The 20,345-nt window shown below is 44.2% G+C and overlaps 1 protein-coding gene and 1 long non-coding RNA gene across 3 annotated transcripts in view; one reads left to right on the top strand and one right to left on the bottom strand.

The window, feature by feature from the left end:
* The window catches only part of CDIP1 (cell death inducing p53 target 1), a 36,864-nt gene extending 22,707 nt beyond the window's left edge, over window positions 1-14,157 (bottom strand). The window contains exon 1 of the mRNA XM_034783105.1: window positions 14,016-14,157. The gene's annotated coding sequence lies outside the window, so the exon portion shown is untranslated. The remainder of the gene's footprint in view (window positions 1-14,015) is intronic.
* On the top strand, window positions 13,810-18,578 carry LOC117883621. 2 transcript variants are annotated; one of them, XR_004647353.1, is made up of 4 exons: window positions 13,810-14,067; window positions 16,329-16,391; window positions 17,847-17,995; window positions 18,519-18,578. It is a non-coding gene; the product is annotated as an uncharacterized LOC117883621 (long non-coding RNA). The 2 variants fall into 2 exon arrangements; XR_004647352.1 differs by lacking the exon at window positions 18,519-18,578 and having other exon boundaries at window positions 17,847-18,310.
* The last annotated feature ends 1,767 nt before the right edge of the window (window positions 18,579-20,345 follow it).

The raw sequence follows: 20,345 nt of genomic DNA, 5'->3' as shown, positions 1-20,345 counted from the left end.
GATGCAGACTTTTGATTATAAGCTCTTTTGAATCCCACCCAAGTCAGGGCATATCCTACAGCAAGCCCTACAAGACCTTGGACTAACATCACCTTCCGGTCGCAGCATTTCAAAGAGCCCAGCAGGTAATCTGGAGTGACTGAATCACAGAGAGACACAGGCTTGGCCTCTATCCCCTTCCCCCCTCCAAAACGACACTGATCCAAATTATTACACTGGCCCACCAGTGCAAGTTTCTCTCGTGTAGACAGGCCTATTGTGAAGGCATTACAAATCTGTGAAAGTGTTCCCTAGTGCTGTTTGAAACAGTAGTACATTAAAGCACACTAGGGAATATTACAAAGAAATTACACATGACAGCATATACTGTACAAAAAGAAAGCCCACCCAAAAACCCTGATTTTGGACGTCTACATAAAACTCAAAAATTGCTAAAAATAAACCCTGAAAAATTAAATTAAAAAACCCTGAAAAACAGAAGGCCTACTTATGATGAATGTTTTATGGGAAGCTAGGAACACTTGAGACAGATCCTTGGGAATACAATAGTTTGATCTCTACTCTTGCACTGTTTCATTTGTCAGTAATTTGACAAAATTGGGAACTTGGTGGAATCTGCTAAGGTCCTCTCCAACAGGGATGCCAACTGCCACCGCCAAGGAAGAAATCAGGAGTACTAATCCCCTATCTGTAATTAAGTTAGTAATAAGGACCATCATCACAAGAGATCCTGTAGGAGAGAAACATATTATCCATTTCTTAGTCAAGGTTGAATAAAGCTTTCCTACACAGAGAAATGCAGCTTCCTGTTGGGTTTTGGACAAAGTTACCCATTCTAGTTCTACCTCCCTTCACCTGACAAAGGGAGCACTAATAAGGGGCTACCTGAGTACAAGCACTAACCTCTATCTGGAGTGGAAGGAACACCTCCTGCCAGCCAAATCAGGACTTGGTGAGAGATTTCCCCACGCCTAAACTTTGGGTGATTCTAATTCCCTCTCCTCTCCTTTTTGTCAGTGTAAATTAAAACATCACTGTTTGGGCAGGGTAAATGTATTATTGGCGACCAAGTTTCTAAAAGTCTAAAGCTTTCAAGACTAGCCACTCCTTCATGAGACTGATACCAAGTGCCACGGCTGTGAAACCCTTTCAGGGAAACCCCTCTTTCTGCCTTTTCAATGAGAGCACACCTTCAGCCAGTTTAGAATCGAACCCCTAATAAGTCTAATGCATCTTACAGCGTCTCTTACCAACCTGCATGAATTGGTGGAGCCTGAAACAACTGCTAAAGGATTTCAACTTATGGCAATCATACTTTGAAGCAGAGTGTTTCAAAGGAATCTCTCAACTCTCAAAGGACAAATGTGTTCAGATGGCATCTCCAAAGAGGAATTGTAACAAATCTAGTGAAATATTTTCCCTTTACACTCTGCCTCCCTTTCCCATCCACAAAAAGCCCTACATTAAAAGCAACATTTAGGGTTAGCCTCAAAATCCCATACACCAATAAATTCAGAGTCAAGGAATCTTACTCCATCCTTAACTTACACCATCATATCAATGGCACCACATAGAGATGAAAAAAAAAAAAAAAATCTGTGTTCTTTCCTGGACCATTTGAGGTGGATGAAGATGGAATCTACAGTTTAGAGAATACTTCTCTGATTTTTGTTAGTAGAAATGGCAGGCAGCTCAGGTCCTGCCTTCTCGCACAGTACTGGCAGAGTTTGGCAAGATTTTTGGAGGACCAAGATGACTGAAAGCCAACTTGCAGCTCTCTCCAACTTCAGGGAGAGTATTTTGAGCCATCAGAAAACTTGTTCTGTTTAAAAAGAGGCGCTCTCAGTTTATCATAAGGTAGCAATAAAGGCACAAACTGTGTTTTAAAGATTAATGGCCAACAATAACTATATGCAAACCAGGCTATCAGCTAGGATCCCATTTGGCTGATGTAAGGATGCAGCTGGAAGCTTCAACTCCGAATTTAGTTTTTGCAGGTTCACAGCTACTATTTAAACAGATTGTAATATATAAAAATGTGTACTGCAAGTGTGACACAAATGGATGTAGCATCTCATCAAATAATTTATTCTCAAAGGGGCTAATTTATTCCTGTACTGGAACATTTATAGCATTTCCTTGGCTAGGAAGGTTTTTAGTTTGGTTGGCTAAACAACATGGCATATCCAAAAACATGGATGGGATTCTTAATAGAAACACTGCACTCTGTGTTCCAAGCCCTGTCCTACTTTTGTTAGTCTAATGGCTATTGGTAACCCCGGTTTTTGAGAAAATATACAATGCATCAAGATTCTATAAAAAGCAGCAGTTATTTCAAGTCAGGGGCTACAATACCTCAAGAGTCTTGATAAATATAGTTTTGTTTTTGATACAATGTTATCTTAATCTGTCTCTGCTTGTGTCTAATACAAATTAACTTCAAACTGCCCCATCAACAAGTGAGAGGAGACAGCAAACAGGGCTGCTAACAGGGGAGTTTGAGAGGGAGTTCGCAGGGGGAGGTAAGGGGGAGGCAGGAGGGCACGGTGTGGTGTGTGCTCTGAGTCCACAGGTGCTGTGGGCAGGGAGTGCAGCAGGCATGAGCCAAGCAGCAGGAGCAGACAGAATGCAGATGGTGGCATGTGGAAGCTGTGGTATGTATATGGTCTTAGCAGGGGAGCTGGAACACAGGTATGTGTGTATGAAGTGTCGCCTGATAGTGTTACTGGAGGAAAAGATTAAGGGGCTAGAGATGCAGGTAGATACCCTGGTGGAGTTTAGGCGGGGGTTTGAGCAGCTGATGGAGGACAGGCAAGGAGGGGCTGAAGGAGAGTGTCCTGCAGCGCAGGTAGAGGCAGAGGACGGTGAGAGGGGAATGGAAGGGGGAGAACATGGAAGGTGGAAGCATGTGACTGTGAGAAGCAGGCCAAGGAAAAGAAGGGCCAGCGAGGGGGGAATAGAACTCAGGAATAGGTTCGAGTGTTTGGATAGCGAGGTGGAGGGGCAGCAGGTGGCGGCTGAAGGTGGGAGAGTGAGGAAGAAGAGAAGAGCAGCTAGTCCGAGAGAGAGAGGGGAGGAGTTGATGGAGACAGCACCAATTCTGGGCCCCGGGAGGAATCAGGAAGGCATAAGGGGGAGCATAACGGAAGATAGGAACAGGCACAGGTCAGGACTAGAGACTAGATTACTAGATTGCACTGTTGCCAGGCGACGGCAGGTGTATGTAATTGGAGACTCTTTACTGAGGAGATTGGACAGGCCTGTGACCAGGGCGGACCCGGAGAACAGAAGGGTGTGCTGTCTACCGGGCGCAAAGATACGCGATGTGGACCTGCGGTTGAAAAGGATCCTAAAAGGAGCAGGTAAGAACCCCTTGATAATCCTTCATGTAGGAACGAATGACACGGCTAGGTTCTCATTAGAGAGAATCAAGGGAGATTATGCTAGGCTGGGGAAGACGCTCAAGGAGATAGAGGCTCAGATTATCTTTAGTGGGATTCTGCCCGTTCCGAGGGAAGGGCAGCAAAGGGCTGATAGGATTGTGAGAATAAATAGTTGGCTAAGAGAGTGGTGCTATAAGGAGGGCTTTGGGATGTATGGCCACTGGGAGGCTTTCGGGGACAGGCACCTGTTCTCGCGGGATGGGCTTCACCTGAGTAGGGAAGGAAATAGACTTCTGGGAGGGAGGCTGGCTCATCTTATCAAAAGAGCTTTAAACTAGGAAGTTTGGGGAGAAGGTTGGGAGATGCACAGTTAATCTCCACGCCAGATTCCAGTATGGAAAAGGTGAGTAAAATGAGAGGAGACATAGCCGGGGAGATGAGATTGGACATAGGAAGGACAGGGGGGACGGACGCAAGGAGGCCCGCAACTTATAGTGCTACGAATGGGAGACAGGCTAAACGACATACATTAGGGTGTTTATACACCAATGCCAGAAGCCTAGGTAATAAAATGGAGGAATTGGAGCTCTTGGTCCAAGAGCTGAAACCAGATATCGTAGGAATAACAGAAACGTGGTGGAATGGCAGTCACGACTGGAACACAGGTATGGAGGGGTATGCGCTGTTTAGGAAAGACAGGAACAAAGGTAAAGGTGGGGGGGTGGCATTGTATGTCAATAGTGAAATAAGCTGTAAAGAAATAATAGTTGATGGATTAGATAACACAGAGTCCGTCTGGGCAATACTCACACTGGGTAATAGGACTACTAGAGCCTCTCCGGGGATAGTGCTCGGAGTGTGCTATAGACCGCCGGGATCGACCCAGGATATGGATAAGGAACTATTTAATGTGTTTAGAGAAGTAATTACTAATAGAAACTGTGTAATTATGGGGGACTTTAACTTCCCAGATATAGATTGGGGCACAAACGCTAGTAGTAATAATAGGGCTCAGATGTTCCTAGATGTGCTTGCTGATCAATTCCTTCATCAAGTGGTAGCTGAACCGACGAGGGGGGAGGCCATTTTAGATTTGATTCTGGTAAGTAGTGAGGACCTCGTTGAGGAAGTGGTAGTGGGGGACAATTTGGGCTCCAGTGATCATGAGCTAATTCGGTTTAAAATACATGGGAGGAGTAACAGAATTAAGTCAAAGACTAGGGTTTATAATTTTAAAAAGGCCAATTTTAACAAATTAAGGGGACTGGTAAGGGAAGTGGATTGGGCAAACGTATTAATGGATCTAAAGGCAGAAGAAGCCTGGGATTACTTCAAGTTAAAGATGCATGAGCTGTCGGAGGCCTGCATTCCAAAAAAGGGAAAAAGATTACAAAGCAGGAGATTTAGACCGAGCTGGATGAGCGACCGACTCAAAGGGGCGATTAGGAAAAAACAGAAAGCGTACAAAGAGTGGAAGAGGGGAGGGATTAGTAAAGAAACTTACCTTAGCGAAGTCAGAGAATGTAGAGATAGAGTGAGAAAGGCCAAAGGCCGTGTAGAGTTGGACCTAGCGAGGGGAATTAAAAGCAATAGTAAGAGGTTTTACAGCCATATAAATAGGAAGAAAGCAAAGAAAGAAGAAGTGGGACCGCTGAAGACTATTGCCGGAGAGGAGATTAAAGACAATCGAGGCATGGCGCAATATCTCAATGAATATTTTGCATTGGTGTTTAATGAGGCCAATGAAGGTATTAGGGATACTAGCACCACTACAGAGGGGCATTCAGGATGGGGGATTACCGTATCCGAGGTAGAAACAAAACTTGAATGCCTTAATGGGGCTAAGTCGGGTGGACCGGACGATCTTCATCCGAGAATATTGAAGGAATTGGCGCGGGAAATAGCAGGCCCATTAGCGATAATATTTAATGAATCTGTAAACTCGGGGGTGGTCCCGTTAGACTGGAGAATAGCTAATGTGGTTCCTATTTTCAAGAAAGGGAAAAAAAGTGATCCGGGTAACTACAGGCCTGTTAGTTTAACATCTGTAGTGTGCAAGGTGTTAGAGAAAATTCTGAAAGAGAAACTAGTTGAGGACCTGGAGGTTAGTGGCAATTGCGATAAATTACAACATGGTTTTACGAAGGGCAGATCGTGCCAAACGAATCTGATCTCCTTCTTTGAGAAAGTAACGGATTTAATAGATAAGGGAAATGCGGTGGACCTAATATACCTGGATTTCAGTAAAGCGTTTGATACTGTACCCCATGAGGAATTATTGGTTAAACTGACAAACATGGGGATCGATATGAAAATCCAGAGGTGGATAAGGAATTGGTTAATGGGGAGAATGCAGCGGGTCGTATTAAAGGGTGAACTGTCGGGTTGGAGGGAGGTTACTAGTGGAGTGCCTCAAGGTTCGGTTTTGGGACCCATTTTATTTAATCTATTTATAACTGACCTCGGAACCGATTGCAGGAGTGGGATGATAAAGTTTGCGGATGATACGAAGGTGGGAGGCGTTGTAAATTCGGAGGAGGATAGGGATATCCTGCAGGGAGACTTGAACGAGCTTGTGAATTGGAGTATCAGGAATAGGATGAAATTTAATAGTAAAAAGTGTAAGGTGATGCATTTGGGGATGACTAATAAAAATTTTAGTTACAAGATGGGGACGCATTGGTTAGAAGTAACGGAAGAGGAGAAGGACCTAGGGGTCCTAGTAGACCGCAGGATGACTATGAGTCGACAATGCGACGTGGCGGTGAAAAAAGCCAATGCTGTCTTGGGATGCATTAGGCGAGGTATATCTAGTAGGGATAAGGAGGTCCTGCTTCCGTTGTACAAGGCGCTGGTGAGACCTCATTTGGAGTACTGTGTGCAGTTCTGGTCTCCCATGTTTAAAAAAGATGAACTCAAACTGGAACGGGTGCAGAGAAGGGCCACTAGGATGATCAGAGGAATGGAAAACCTGTCGTATGAAAAGAGACTAGAGGAGCTTGGGTTGTTTAGTCTGACAAAGCGAAGGCTGAGGGGGGATATGATTGCTATCTTTAAATATATTAGAGGGATTAATACGAGGGAGGGAGAAGAATTATTCCAGCTTAGTACTAATGTGGATACGAGAACGAATGGATATAAACTGGCCGTGGGGAGGTTCAGGCTTGAAATTAGACGAAGGTTTCTGACCGTCAGAGGGGTGAAATATTGGAACGGCCTTCCGAGGGAAACGGTGGGGGCGACGGACCTGTCTGGTTTTAAGATTAAGTTAGATAAATTTATGGAGGGAATGGTTTAATGGTATAACATAGTAGTCAAGGAAAACCAAGAAATGGTAGGTAAATTGTATAATGGCTGACGGGGTCAGGCTGGAAACTCTTGCCTATATGCTCGGGGTCTTACTGATCGCCATATTTGGGGTCGGGAAGGAATTTTCCTCCAGGGCAGATTGGCTGAGCCTCTGGAGGTTTTTCGCCTTCCTCCGCAGCATAGGGCAGGGATCTCTAGCAGGAGGGTTTCTGCCGATTGAAGTCACCTAAAACAGGATTGGGGACTTCAACAGCAGAATCCAGGGAAGGGGTAGGGACGGTTTTATGGCCTGCAGCATGCAGGGGGTCAGACCAGATGATCATAATGGTCCCTTCTGACCTTAAAGTCTATGAGTCTATGAGCATGATCGGCCCAGCATATGCCACTTGTCACTGGTAAGTAAGCCTCTTCCAGCCAGTGATGCAGTAAGTTGATGGACTCCCAGAAGAAGCTCAACAGCTCTCCACTATGAGAAGATGCATCATGCAGCACAAGGTGTTTCAAAGAGAACATAAAAAGAATCCCTGAAGCCCCCTCCCACACACACATTTTTAAAAAAATTACACAGGCTGTTTCTAACTAAGAAAGCCATCGAAAGAATTCACACTAGTTCACACTATCTACCCAATTGTGAAGTTATATAGAAAAAAGTAGGCTCCCAAAATGATCCTTATCCATTAGCTTAAAATGGGACAGCATTTTCCTCTAGTCCTGTGGTCAAAACTTGCAGTGTTTCTGCAATGCTGAGATGGTACAACACAACGTTGTGATGCACTGTGGGATTGTCTACAACTCTCACAATTTTGTCTTGCATGGCAGATCAGCGAAAACCCAAGCCTGACAGCAACCCGAGAATTAGAGGGATACAGGCTTTAAAAAAGTATTATGATATACATATGGATAGATGCAACAGTGTCAGAGAAAGATGATTACTTCAGACTCTGAAAGAGTTCCACGCAGCGGTACTGTTTGTAACACAGAATTGCAAAAGCACAACCATGCAAACAACCAGCTGTACAATGCAAACAGCCCCTGGAGGATTTGTTTACCATAATATCGGGGCAACAATATGCCCTTGCTGCAATCCTGCATCTTAAAACAAACAGATGATTGGGAAAGAGAGAAAAGATCACAGGACAGACTGAGAAAACCCTTGTCAGTCAACGGCAGGAAGCACTGTCAAGAACTGCCATTTCAGGCACCGGGAAGCACAGAAACATCAAGAAAGCACTGAATCACAAGAACCTGAAAAATTCAAAGGAAGGAAAGACAAGATAACGATTGTCTCAGCATTTCAATGTCATGCAGACACTCTGCCAGAATAACCTATATTTGCCTTTCAAAATATAATGTCCCGTTTTAGGGACACTGCTATTGGGTTAAGAAGAACTATTCCCACCACCCACACCAGAAGAATGCAATGTGCAGTGTGACATATCGGCAGACTTCACTACAACAACTCAGGACCTCCCAATTTCAAAACAAAAAGGATGAGAGCAATTACAGTAGGTCTGCTACCTGTGAAATTATTTTGCAGCCAACCTCAGTCCTGCCCACAACAAAGCAATGAGTCCACCCCCAGTGCTAAGCCACAGTTAAGTTTTGCTAAAATCTGTCCACAACACAATCTTTATTCTGTGAGCTAAATTAAAAATCAATATTTCAGTAATTCTCTATAGGAATTTAAGCTTATTCATTTGTCTAACAGATTATACCTACTCTTCCAGCTGCATGGCTTTTGGAGGGAACACAGGGGATTTCTGAGTGATGGTGGTTTAGGTTTAATGCAATTAATATTCAGCTATTCTTCACATCCCATCTGGAGGGCTCTACTTCTCACGCAATGGCTATTTAGGCCTCAAACCACCTTTGGGGGGGAAAAAATCTGATCTCACTTATCTGGAGAGTCTGACGCATAATTAAGTTAGAGAAACAATGAAGGCAGGAAGACTGAGGTCCACCAGCATACACCCCCTCACTAAACTGATTGTGCGAGATGCATCCACTTAGAGGCTGATGGATAATTGTGACTCAGAGTTTCAGTGGAAAAAGCCACGGTTTCTGCCCATATGCCTAGTTCTACTTGAAAACCCACCTTGCAAAGATGAGTGCAGGACATACACACAGCTCGCACCCTTTCCGAACGTATTCATTGTATTCTTAATGTTAGTGAGCACATCACAGGCTCAAATCCAGCCAAAACTGGTGATGACCAATGACTGTGATCATATACATCCCGGATGGCTGCCTGTGTGAATAATCCAGTTCCCAGCAGCCAGGTGTACATATTACAAAAATACCAACACAACGGGCATTTCTGACTCTCTTTAACAGAGTCAGAGGACTGAATAAGTCACAAAGACCAAGCTGCCTTCTTACACCTAGGCCAGGTCCACACTAGAAGCTTTTGCTGATATAGTAATGTCAGATAGTGGTGATTTTTTTATGACATTTTTATACTGGCAAAAATCCCTAGCATATACACAGTTATACTAGCAACAAAATGCTTTTACCAGCAGAGTTTACTTTGTTCATAAAACTGGTGTAAACGATACCAGCAAAAGCACTCTCCACTATATCGAGCTATATCTCCACTAGAAGGGGTTGCCAGTATAGCAAACCAGTAAACCCTTTCCAGTACAGATCTAATGTACATCTGGCCCTAGAGTGGTGCCTTCAGGTCAGGTTTGGAACATGGAGGAAGTTTGCCTCATCACGCACTGCCCATGCTACATCTGTCTTAAGATTAAACACAGGCTTTCAGTCCAAGTCTGCCAGACAGGCATCTTTCACCAGTATAAAAACCACACCAAAAATTCAATATCTACAGAGAATGTTTCCCAAAATTAAAGAGCCCAAAGTGACACCTTAGCACAGCAGCCAAATGTTTCCATCATCATAATTTTATGTTGAGAGTGCACACAGTGCTCTGAACCCTCCACCAGGGGGCTCTCGGTACTAGTGATAAAATGATGTATGTATGCAGTGTTCTTGGAGCCACTTTCCCATTGTAACATGTGTTAACTACTTATGCTAAACAATCTGTTCCACCCTTGTATTTAGCTGTGACACTCTGAGTGCCTTTCCCAGCCCTGAAGAAGTCGAAAACTTGTTTCTCTCACCAGCCGAAACTGGTCCAATAAGATATTACCTCACCCACCTTGTCTCTCTTCTAAAACACTGTATGGTCCATCATGGCACCTACACTATGTTGGTTCATTTTAATAGCTGAAAAAGGCCCATGCTTTGTTCCATATTTAAGGGTCTAACATAACTTACAAAAATCAAGTTGCTTTCTTTCTGGTTTGCACATGATCACAAATTACTTCTGTCAGAAATCAAAGCACAAAAAGAACAATGTAAGTATCACATCAAAAGATAGAAGTTGACACTCTTGCTCTCTGAAAATAAAACTGCATAGCCTGCTCAAGGGCCCGATCCTGCAATCTTTATGAAGGCAAAACTCAGCTTTATTTTAGTGAGCTTTGCCTGCATAAAAGCTGCTGGGTCAGGCCCTGAATCAACCTTTCTCCTATTAAAAAAAAAAAAGGAGTTGATACAATAGCTCTGTTTCATATAAAATATCATTTCCGCCATATGGGGGAGGATGAAAGAGAACTAGATTTAAAGCTTTCCTCTCTGATGTCACAGATGCAGCTCTTAAGTGGTAAGATGATATCTCTGTAACACAAAGCTTGCTTCTATTAGATTACTTTTTCACCACCCTTTCTCACCTTGGTTGCAAGCAGGACATCCTGTCCAAGCATCCTATGTAGTTAAGTTAGGAGAGATGGTTAAAGATTGTGTGGGGAGAACAATAGAATCATCTCACAGTCGCAAAAAAAAAACAAAACACAAAACAAAAAAACCCACCAACTTCACAAAGTTCAGTCTGGGGAAGCAGTGCAACCACAATTACATGGTTTGTTTTTTACCCAGCAGTTTGATATGCCAGTTTAGAAGCTTGAAAATGTAAATTCTGCCAGGCTGCCATTTTGTCCTATTTGCACTTGGCAAACATTACACAACGCTGAAATTAACATGCCTGTTTGTATTTAATAACTACTAGGGTGCCTCCAAACCCCAAACTCTTTGTTCAGCCACATCAGACATTATGTTCACAGAACTCTGGAAGTGATGTCAGCAGCGGAGCACAAAACACTGTTTTGTTCTAGGTCCTACAAAAACCATTGCATTTTATTTTTTGTTTAAAGATTAGGAGATTTGAATAAACTTCTTTAGAGCCCAACACACTTTCTTTCAGATTATAGCAATTATCTATATTGTAACCTATAGCTCTAATATAGGCCTATTAAGGAACTTCTCCAAAAGGGTCCAGTTGCAACCTCTTTCCTACATATATTCCAACCAAATATCTCTGGATCAGAGAACATGCTAAAGGACTGTGTGTATCCCATATCTCCTTCCAAAACCAAATCACCCCCAGACTGGGAAGAGCTGTGGATTAGTCACTGCTTTTAACAGTATTTTCTACTTGGACCAACAACAACAAAATAACTTTACATAATAAAGTTCCTCAATGCTTTTTGCTTTCTAACCTGACAAGTACCCATCCTTAAGATCACCAATAGGTTAGAACAGAAGCTTGAAGAATTTAACGGCAGACACACTCATTCTGTCCTACTTCCCAAACTGATTCAAACTCATGCCTTTCTTTGAGTTTTCTACTATCAAAGAAAAAAGGCGCTCCACCTCCCCCTCTTTCAGGCTTCCAACTGTGTGAAGCTGCACTGACAGAAGAGGCAATTAATGTAGGTTTAACATTACCCCCCATTTTAAATACAAATGAGACCATTGCATTTGCCTATGCCACACACATTCCAATATGACAGGGTAAAAGAATGAAAAAGTGAGCTCTGGAAATTACCAGTCCCATGGACATGCAGGGTTAATAACATGGCTGAAATACCCCCTCCTCAACTTCAAAAAGGAACAGGCACCACTAATTACAACTTCCTCCTACTGTCTCCCCAATACTCACATCGCTACTCTTGTGTTTCCAAAATGCACCTGCTAGAATTATGATCTTGCCCATCGTTCAGACCATGTCATGCCCATCTTTGAATTCCTTCCCTTGCTTCCCCCATTATTCACCACATCATCAAGTTTAAACTCTTGTTCTCACTCTCAAAGTCCTTCAGAACTGTGCTCTAGCCTATAGTCTCTGAACTAGTTTATATGCATGAACTTCACCCACTTCCTTCCTCCATTGATGACTGCCAGTACTCCACTAATTTCCTCTCACTCTGTGCCTTTACCACGTTGCCAAGACACTCCCCAGCCCCTCTCTGGTTTCAAACCCCTCCTAAAGATTCACTTCTTACATGACACCCATAAGAAATGAAAAAAATACATCATGTTAATCCTGTCTCTGGGCCTATGGGGCCTGCAGTCTTCTCAGTTACAGATTTTTGACTGAAAGATCTTTAGGGCAGGATCTTATATAAGGGCAGAGCACACCATCAGTTGTTTACAAATTAACAATAACTAATCACCACTTTCTCCCAAAACAGTCATTTCCTACCTCAGCTCACTCAGATTTACTTGAAGGGGGAAGGCCTTCTTTGTAAATACATAAAGGTGAGCTCAGAGCAATACCATGTCAAAGTGGAACTCCAAATATTTTGGCATATTAGGCCCAAAGGATGCCAAAGGGGATGATCTTGATGTTTTAAGTGTTCACAAAATGCCTCTGAATGAGTTACGAGTTCCTTGGAATAACTTCTATTATAAAGAGGAGGGGTTTTTTTACCTTGTATTAGAGTTAAAATAAAGTTTTAAAAGTGTAACAAAGAAAATATTACCACATTTAACCAAGTCTGTCATCTGTTAAAAGTGAACCATTTTAGTCATGACATGGAATGCTACAATTTACAAAGCACTCACGAAAAGTTTAGTGGAATTCTTCAATAGTACATGAAAAAAAACTGTATTTATGAAACCACTTTCAAAACTCAGTAAGAATATAAATCTGTAATCAAAAATCTCATACCCACGAAACCAACACTAACAACATTTTACACCTACTTTCCTTCATATGAGTCATACCAGGAAATATCTGAAAACTACAATCCAGGATATTTGGAAAAAAATCTGGGATATTTGGGAAACAATCCAAGGCACACCTTTAATATAGTTGAAATTCACTGAATTGCAGATTTTTGGATGGAAAAAATAGTAGCTATTTTGCTAAAAATTAAGGACAGCTGTTAATGTACAGGACTTGTAGCACTGCATTTCTGACTATACCACTGCCTCATTCGGGGACCCTGGGCAAGTCACTAAGGCCTGCTCTACACACAGATTTTGTGCCAGGGTAACTATTTTGGTTAGAGGTACAGTTTTTTTAAACCAATTTAGTTATCCCAGTACAACCGAAAGTGTGGCTGTAATTCTATACTGGTACAAGCACTTTGATACCAGGTCCATGCCAGGAAGTTGTCCCACTTTCATTATACTGGTACTGTTAAAATGAGAGAATTTTCATGCACCACCCAGGCCTTACATTCGATCTGTTTCCACCTATTTATGATTTTCCACTTCTCTAAACTGCTTTGTGATGCTCACGCTGAAGGAGCTCTACAAGCATAAAGTATTTTTATGGCTGCGTATCACGAGTGGGGTGCGTGGCTGGGAGCCTGACCTTTGCCTCGCCTCACAAGATATGAGGGGTAACGTAAGACCCGGGTAACGTTTGCCCCTGGGTCATGGTTTACGGACAGGGCTAAGAGGGCACGCAGCAGCCCGACTGATTTTCATCAATTCCATTCAGGAAAGTAAACAGAGACGGGGGGGGAGGGAATCCTGCCCTGCAGACACACCCCAACAACATCCTCCAGGCAGCTCAACCCGACTAGCGGCTGCTCTCATGCCCCAGGCTCGCCAGCTGCCCCGGCCCCCCAGGTGGTGCCGCAACACGCTAGAGTCCACAAACCCCCCCGGGGGCGCCCCCAACCCGGCCCTGTCTGCCAAGCGGCGCCCAGAGACACCCCCCACCTAAAGGACCGGGGCCGCGCCCCCCAGGCTTGCTGCCTCACAGGGCAGGTTGGTCGCGTCGCGGGGCCGCTGGGAGTTGTAGTTCTCGGCCCCTCCCCTCTCCCGGCTCTCCCTGGAGCGCGATGCCCGGCCGGACTCCAGCCCCCGGCATGCCCCGCGCGGGGAGCAGGGCCACCCTGTGGGACACGCCCGGCTCCCTACTGCCCCAACCCTGCTGAGGGAGCGCGGCGCAGGTACCGAGCCGAGAGCGCACTGCCGCCCCGCTGTCGGAACCGCCAGGCCCCCCTCGCCTTACGCGCCACCTACCGGATAGCAAGGCGGCAACGCGGGAGGCCCCTGACAGACCCAGCAGCGGGAGGTAGGGGGAGAATCCGCTCCGATGTACTGCCTTGCTGTCACTGAGTATGCGCGATGGAGAGTTGAGCATGCGCAGTAACATCCGCTGAAGCCCCGGCCCTGCTCTGCCCTCACTTGGGATGACAGCGGCGTCCCTGCGGCTAGCGACGCGGGGCCAATCCGAGGGGAGGGGAGGGGAGGGGTGGGGAGGGGATGGGCGGAGTCTGTGCAAGAGCGGGTCAGACTCAGCCAGCTGGTGGCAGGGGGAGGGACAAAGGGAGGGCATGGGGTGAAGGTCAGGCCAGGCCCTGGGGCCTGGTTAGTCCAGCTGTTGTTTAGGTGCCTGGTGGGGAGTACCTGGCTGCCCTTGTCACTCACTGGGAGGCCACTGGGAGGCCACACACCTGGCCAAACCTGGCCCACGGGGTTCTGTGGCTGCTAGCTGGTGTGAGATCCTTCTGTAGGCAGACTCCACTGTAATTCTTACATAGATAGATAACCCTGAGATAGATTGACAGCCCCAAGAATTCAAAAGGCATGGGTTGTGCACCAAAAGTTATGAAATTGAAAAATACACACACACACACACTTTTTTTATTTGCTTTTATGTGTCCGAGTCGTTGGTGGTGCACCAGCATCATACTTCTGCTGTTACCTTTCTCAAAGAATCTGCACCCTAAAATCCATATACCTAAAACGTTTGTACATTCCTATAATATTCAGTACTGTTTTGGACTTCCGTTAGCATGTGATTCCGCCCCCCTCCTTCCCTTTTTAACTGAAAATTTATTAAAAATCCTTTTTTGTGTAACTAATCCCCCAACACTGAACCACATGCTTTACTCATCTGTTACTTCACTTGTTGCATACAGAGATGGTGAATTTTCTACTGAATTGTTTATATTTCTAAATGCATATCTGACATTTATAGCCTTTTATGTATGTTACATATTTTGCTATAATACATTGAAGTGATGTTTTTCATTCTGCTAAGTTTACTGTTTTGTACTGCCAAAATCAGGGATTTTTAAAAATATATGATTCTGTTACGCCTTTGCATCGGTGAGCAGGAGGCATAGTTTGTCTTTTGGTGAAATTAAAATACCCTGTGTCTACTATGTGTTTACAGTGGGATAGTTAATGCATGTTAATTACCCTTCGGTAAAAACACATTTTCTTTACAGCGAGGGGACAAACGATAATGCTGATTCAGAGATGTTAAATGCACCATTATTGTTTATGGCTTGACAACTCTGATACTGATTGTGCTAATAAGATGCCTCCTTTGCCATCAGAGGTATTTGTGTATGAATATCAGCAGCCTCCTCCCCATTTATATGAGTATAATTGAAAACTAGTTACTGCATTTTAAACTAAAGGAATTAACAGAGGCTTTCCCCCACTCAGTTTCCCTTATTCCCTTTCCCTTATTAAGGCTATGTCTACACTATGGACTTTACAGCGGCACAGCTGTACCACTGGTGCTGTGCCGCTGTAAGGTCTGCTGTGTAGCCACTCGGCAGGAGATGCTCTCCTGCTGACATAGAGCTGTCTACACTTGAAACTTATGTCAGTCAGAGGCGTGGTTTTTTTCACACCCCTGACCAACAAAAGTTTTGTGGACGAAAGTGCTAGAGTAGACAAAGCCTAAGGGTTTGTCTACACAGACACTCTAAAGGTATGAAATTAATGCACATCATTTACAGTGCCTTAAACCCCTGTGTGGGCGCTCTCGTTCAGAAGTAGTCTCCTTAGTTTTGACAATGGCAGTCAGGGCACCCATAAAAAATTGCTTGAGTCTTTTCCTAAACTACTACTAATCATTAGGCCATTGACCTGTCTTGAACATTTTTAAAGTTTTGTATAATTCGGGTGTAATCCACATTTGATTTTTTAAGTCCAAAGAGAAGAAGGAAAGCAGTGGAGCACTCACCTTAATTTTCCAAAATTCCCCTTTGTAGAAAAGCTTTTGAAATATTTCACAGGTATCAGTTTTAGCCTGACAAAATTTCAAACCATCGTTTTAGATTCAAATTTAAGGTGATCTTGCTCCTTTTCTCTGCCCAGCACTGGTCAGGATGTTTTTTATGATCAGGAAAATGAAGGCCTGATAGTGTAATGGTAGATTGTGATGTGCACACAGAGAGCGTTGGCCCAGCTGTACAGTTATCCCCTCTATAAGCAATGTATATAAAGTGATGGCACTTGTGTCCCATTAGAATTAACCAATTGATCCACCTTTTTCTGGTGATCTAAATTGTAAATATTCCTCTTTGATTTCAGGTTCTACCTGCTCGCAACCACTTGATGTAAACCTTATCCTTTCCTCTGTGCTCCCAGGAAAATGTAAATACAAACACAGCATTGTTTCTTACACCTTTTCTTACATTATGATGGTAATAATAATGAGTCTATGACTGCAATAGCCACAAAGGTGTGATGACACAGTCCGATAGGCTGCAACAAAATATTTTCAGCTCACTTAAAACATTTAGATGTTGCATCTAAGCATACATGCAGAGTGCAGGGCTGATCACCTGGCCCTGGAACATCCAGAAGTAGGGTGTGACAGTTACTAGATATGCTCTGAAATTGTTTCAGCCGTATAGGATGTTTTCATTGTAGGACACCTTGGCAAGTCATTCCCTGTTTACTCCCCTGATAGCTGCGCCAATCAGGTCTCAAGAGGAGAAATGTTATAACTATATCAGCTTAAGAGTCAAGACAGGCCTGTGGCATCAGTGGCTGATCAGGACTGTGCGGGATGGGTTTGCTGACAACCTTGAGAAGTGTTTTGAAAAGAAGGAGGATGTTGACATTCTTATCAAGAACTGAAGAAGCCAGGCACATACACTGGAGGGATGAGTCACACTGGAGGGATGAGTCGTGGTACCTATTGAGTTCCTGGGGTCAAAAGGCCCCTCCCCCAGCCTAAGGGGAGGAACTACTGGACACATTGCTCAAATACATTCAGGGGATAACAAATGATAAAACAGGGATGGGAGTGAGGGTCACAGGGCCACAAGCAGGGAGTCATGGGGGGTGGGTGAGTCATGGCAGCTGCATGAGCAGTCCTGGTCTGACTGCAGGGTTGCCTCACAGAAGGGGACCCCAATCAGGCACAAAAAATGGAAGCCCCCAATAATCAGAAGGTGCTTTTAAATCTTTAGGCCTTAGTGCCATGTGGTCGAGGGTAGGTCTGCACAGCATCTGCGAGGGTTCTTCCCAGCATGGTTAGAGGTACACGTACTACCTCTGCTTGAGCCGGCATACTAAAAATAGAAGTGCAGCAGCGGCTTACACTGGCTGCCTAAGTACGTACCCAGGTGGTTGGATGGCAGGATTGTACTCTGATTGCTAGCTTGAGCTGCCACCCGTGATCCCACAGCCACACTGCTGCTTTTAACATGCTGACTCGAGCAGAGCTAGTGCGGGTATTTCTACCCGGCCTGGGAAGATCCCACACAGCTATTGCATAAACGTATTCCTGGTAGCTAGCACCCTGGACTGGGATTCGGGTGATCAGGGTTCTATCTCTGGTTCTGTCACTGAGCTGCTGTTGGGCCAGTCATACCCTTCCCTGTGCCTCAGTTTCCCCATTTGTAAAATAGGGATAATGATGCTAAATCCCCAATGCTTAGCCTGGGTTAGCCCTAACGGCTACATAGACCTTGCTTATTACAGAAGCTTTTATAACTTTCTCAAACTTAAGATTGTAACTCATTTGTGTGTGTCTGTTCACCTGTTTAACTTTGTGAATAGCTCTCATTTTCTTCTCCTATTTAATAAATCTTCATGTAGCTTATTATAGGATTGGCGACAAGCGTTGGCTGTGGCGTGAGATCTAAGGTGCAATTGATCTGGAGTAAGTGACTGGTCCTTTGGAACTGGGAGTAACCTGAATATTGCTGTGATTCTGGGTGTAAGGGACCTTCTATCACACAGGACAGGTAAGCTTACCTGGGTGGCAAAAGAGACTATTGGGAGTATCCATGGGGACTATCTGTGACTCCATGTTTAGGCTATTACAGAGCCTTAAGAATTTACACTTGTGTGGAAACAGAGTTAAAGGATTTAAATATAGGCTTCTCCATTGTAAGAAACAGCAATTGTCATGCTAAGTCTTATCCTAATATTGCGGGACCTGTAGAAGCAGGTGTGACGTTGTGCAGTCTATATGGTTTTATAAAAACTTGATAATAAGTCAATATAATGTAACTGAGATAGTTTTAGAGAAAATACGGTAATAAGTGAATGTAACGTAACTGGGATATGCTTCATGCAAAGGTCTCTTGTAAGGTATCATTACAAAGCTTATAATCTACTGAGTATGATCATCTGATTTGTATAAATGTACCACTCTTGTATCTAAAACTAGAAATATAAAATGTAACTCTGAGGGCCTATTGTAATTGTGTAAAGTGTGGACCATTAAGGATGGTTTGGAATCTTGATGACTCCCATTGTCTGCAGATGGCTGTATTTACCTGTGAGTCTTCCTGTATATGTGTGTGCTGGCAAGTGAGTAATGAAGTCTTGCAGTGACATGTGATCATGTCACCTGAACTGGAATCCATCTTTAACCTGGTGCTTTTCCAGTGAGGGGGGGTGGAAACCCAGAGGGACAAAGGGTTCCCGCCTTATGCAAAAGATATATAAAGGGGGGAAGAGAACAGAGAGGAGGAAGAGCCATCATGAAGAATCCCCTAGCTACCACCTGAGCTGCAACAAGAGCTGTACCAGGGGAAAGAATTGTGCCCAGGCCTGGAAGGTGTCCAGTCTGAGAAAAAACTTACTGAAGCATCTCCGAGGGTGAGGTTATCTGTATTCAGATTGATTAGGCATAGATTTGCGCATTTTATTTTATTTTGCTTGGTGACTTACTTTGTTCTGTCTGTTACTACTTTGAACCACTTAAATCCTACTGTCTGTATTTAATAAAATCACTTTCTATTTAGTAATTCACTCAGAGTATGTATTAATACCTGGGGGAGCAAACAACTGTGCATATCTCTCTATCAGTGTTTTAGAGGGCGAACAATTTATGAGTTTGCCCTGCATAAGCTTTATACAGGGTAAAACGGATTTATCTGGGTTTAGACCCCATTGGGAGTTGGGCATCTGAGTGCTAAAGACAAGCGCACTTCTGTAAGCTGTTTTCAGGTAAACTTGCAGCTTTGGGACAAGAGATTCAGACCCTGGATCTGTGTTAGAGCCAGACAGGAGTGGCTGGCTCAGCAAGACAGGGTGCTGGAGTCCTGAGCTGGCAGGGAAAACAGAAGCAGGGGTAGTCTTTGCACATCGGGTGGCAGCTCCCAGGGGGGTTTCTGTGATTCAACCCGTCACAGCAGGGCTCATGTCAGAAGCGGGTGGGAAGACAGCAGAGTAGAGTCAGCATGACTCAGCCTTGAGATAGCGATGTTTTGAGAACAGAAGTGAGAAAATATAGGAACGGGCAGGACATAACATAAACAAACTGCAGATGTTTTTAATTAATGCATGCCATTAAAATGTATAAATGCTTGTGTGATATTGCTTGTACTTTGAAGAAACTGAGGCAGAGATGCTCTCTGTCAGCTGTGTTCTTCGCTTGCAATTGCATGTCCTGAATAAAGCTGTCTCTGACTTTGTTGCTTCCAACCTGAGAGTGGAGTTTGTTTCTTCCACATTTGATAACTGATTGGTGAAACCTAAGTACAGAACTGTAACAGGGGAAACCTCACCTGAGAGCCTCCTATCAGCTGGGTGCGGTGCTGCAATCTTTTTTTCCTCCTGCTCCAGGCACTCCCTGTAGGTTGCCAACCTTGCTAAGGGTATGTCTACACTACGGGATTAATCCGAATTTACAGAATTCGAATTTTGGAAACAGATTGTATAAAGTCGAATGTATGCGGCCACATTAAGCACATTAATTCGGCGGTGTGCGTCCATGTACCGGGGCTAGCGTTGATTTCCGGAGTGTCGCACTGTGGGTAGTTATCCCATAACTATTCCATAGTTCCCGCAGTCTCCCCCGCCCATTGGAATTCTGGGTTGAGATCCCAGTGCCTGATGGGGCAAAAAACATTGTCGCAGGTGGTTCTGGGTACAGCTTCACCCCTCCCTCCATGAAAGCAACGGCAGACAACCGTTTCACGCCTTTTTTTCCTGGGTGAACACAGCAGACGCCATACCACGGCAAGCATGGAGCCCGCTCAGCTCAAGATAGCAGTCATGAACATTGTAAACACCTCGTGCATTATCATGCAGTTTATGCTGAACCAGGACCAGAAAAACAAGGCAAGGAGGAGGCGGCGACGA

Source organism: Trachemys scripta, chromosome 10 (genome assembly GCF_013100865.1).
Source record: "Trachemys scripta elegans isolate TJP31775 chromosome 10, CAS_Tse_1.0, whole genome shotgun sequence".
In the NCBI taxonomy this organism is placed as follows: Eukaryota; Metazoa; Chordata; order Testudines; family Emydidae; genus Trachemys; species Trachemys scripta.
This window is presented reverse-complemented; position numbering and strand designations above follow the sequence as displayed.